This window comes from Pristiophorus japonicus, unplaced genomic scaffold, assembly GCF_044704955.1.
Source record: "Pristiophorus japonicus isolate sPriJap1 unplaced genomic scaffold, sPriJap1.hap1 HAP1_SCAFFOLD_314, whole genome shotgun sequence".
In the NCBI taxonomy this organism is placed as follows: Eukaryota; Metazoa; Chordata; class Chondrichthyes; family Pristiophoridae; genus Pristiophorus; species Pristiophorus japonicus.
Genome location: NW_027252933.1, coordinates 425,938 through 428,216, shown reverse-complemented (window position 1 = coordinate 428,216; position 2,279 = coordinate 425,938). Strand labels below are relative to the sequence as shown.

The 2,279-nt window shown below is 47.3% G+C and overlaps 1 non-coding gene across 1 annotated transcript; it reads left to right on the top strand.

Annotated features, from left to right (window-relative positions):
- Positions 1-803: 803 nt before the first annotated feature.
- On the top strand, positions 804-967 carry LOC139249465 (U1 spliceosomal RNA). The gene has a single exon (XR_011591181.1). It is a non-coding gene; the product is annotated as a U1 spliceosomal RNA (small nuclear RNA).
- The last annotated feature ends 1,312 nt before the right edge of the window (positions 968-2,279 follow it).

Sequence of the window (2,279 nt, the reverse complement as noted above, 5' to 3'; positions counted from 1 at the left end):
CAATGCAAGGTGTGTTACGAAATGCATGTTTGAAAAGAAAAATGTAAATGTACCGTCACCCATTCCGGGCACTGGATTGTGACACATGAAACGTAATTTGTGTGAATGTACCACAATGTATCCCGTTTATTGGACCGAATCGCACTTGAACTGAAAAACAAGAAATGTAACGAACGGAACTGCCGTCAGCACCCAGATGTATTGTATGGGATTGCTGACCGCAGCGAAATGTACTGAAATGCCATTGAATGTACTGTACAGATTGTTTTATGAATAAAGTATATTTTGAAATTTTAAAAAATGCCTTGGGACGTTTCACTGCGTTCAAGGCGCTATATAAATACAAGTTTTTGTTGTTGCTGTTGTTGTGACGAAGAGTCCCGGCCACAAGCTCACACCTCCCTATTGATCTTCCCCTGTGCAAAACTGGAACATTGCTTTTTCAAACACGTCAGATTCTGAATTAGTTTTCATGTGAAGATTTGACAAACATTTACTTCACAGGCAATAAATATACATCGCGATTATATTTGCGGAAAACTTTCCCTGGCCCGAAGGCATGTTACTGAGGGAGCTTTGATTTCCTTTTAAGGACAATATGCAAATAAGGACGGCATCTTCTGTGTTACTGCAGTGTTTTCACAAGGGATATATCATTAGACATTGCAATATTTTAGCAGAATGGACATGTCAAAGCAGCAGCACTTTGTGAAAAGGGACATTGTGATTTTTTATACATGAGTCGTTGAGACGTTAAAAGGCAGCGGATGATGTCGGGAGGCAGTTGTGTGCGCAAATCAAGCATACTTACCTGGCAGGGCAGTAACCATGATCAATAAGGTGGTTTTCCCAGGACGAGGCTAGCCCATTGCACTTCGGGTGTGCTGACGCCTGCGATGTCCCCAAATGCGGGATACTCGACTGCAAAATTTGTGGTAGTGGGGGACTGCGTTCGCGCTCTCCCCTGGTTTTACAATTAATATCAGAATTAGTAACATATGCATTTGTAACTTCAATATTTATTCATCATTCTCAACCTATACTTACTTCAATTACAGCAGCAATACTTTATTTCCAACAGAGGCACTGATAAAAATGGCCACTAACTCTGCGAAGCATATGAGACGTTAAGACCCGACAGAGTCCACCCTCTCCTTTTGTAGGGCGTCCAGGACCTTACGTGCTGACCACTGTTTTATGCCTTTGTGGTCAAAGTCGTTTTTTTGTGAAAAACTTTTCCACGAAGGACAGGTGGACAGGCATGGTCCAGCTGGTGGGGGCGTTTCGTGGCAGCGTGGCCAGACCCATCCTTCGCAACACCGGGGACAGGTAGAACCTCAGCACGTCGTGACACTTGGTGTTTGCGTACTGGGGGTCTGTGCACAGCTTGATGCAGCCGCGCACAAAGGTGGCCATCAGGATGAGGGCCACGTTCGGAACGTCCTTTCCTCCACTGTCCAGAGATTTGTACATCGTGTCTCTGCGGACACGGTGCATTTTTGACCTCCAGATTACGAGCAATCTGCGGATCCGAGCAAAAGATGGCTACGTCCATGTACAAAAAAAAAGAGGGCTGGTATAAGTGTCTGGAGTGTCCCCCAGATCGGGGGGCACTTGATCTAATGTTTGCATGTTTATTTTAAAAGAGTTGCAGGCGATCGTATCCCTGAGTAGCGCCAGGCTATCAGAGAGCTTCCTGCCGGGGACAGCGCAGGTCTGGTCCGGGTGAATCACCAGCTCAAGAGCAGGCTTGACCCTGTTGGCGATGACCTTTGACAGGATCTTGTAGTCCACATTGAGCAGCGAAATGGGCCGCCAGTTTTTGATTTCCTCCCTCTCCCCCGGGCCGCCAGTTTTTGATTTCCTCCCTCTCCCCCTTCTGCTTGTAGATGAGGGTGATGATGCCTTTCCTCATTGATTCTGACATACTACCAGCCAGAAGCATACCTCCGTACACTTCCAGTCCCACAGAGCAAATACAACTCGACCGGTAAGCCGTCGCTTCCGGGAGTTTTAATCGTCACAAGGGACCGGACGGTCTTTGTCATCTTGTCCAGAGTTAGCGAGTGGTCCAGACTCTCCTGCTCACTGTCGTTGAGGACCTCCGAAATAGACGACAGGAACGACTGAGAGGCCGCGCGGTCTGTGGGCTTGACGTCGTACAGCCTGGCATAGAAGGATTTGCTGATCCTCAGCATGTCAGGCTGCGAAGATGTCACAGAACCGTCTTCTTCCTTTAGGCTGCTGATCACAGAGCTCCCCCTGTGTACCTTTTAGAA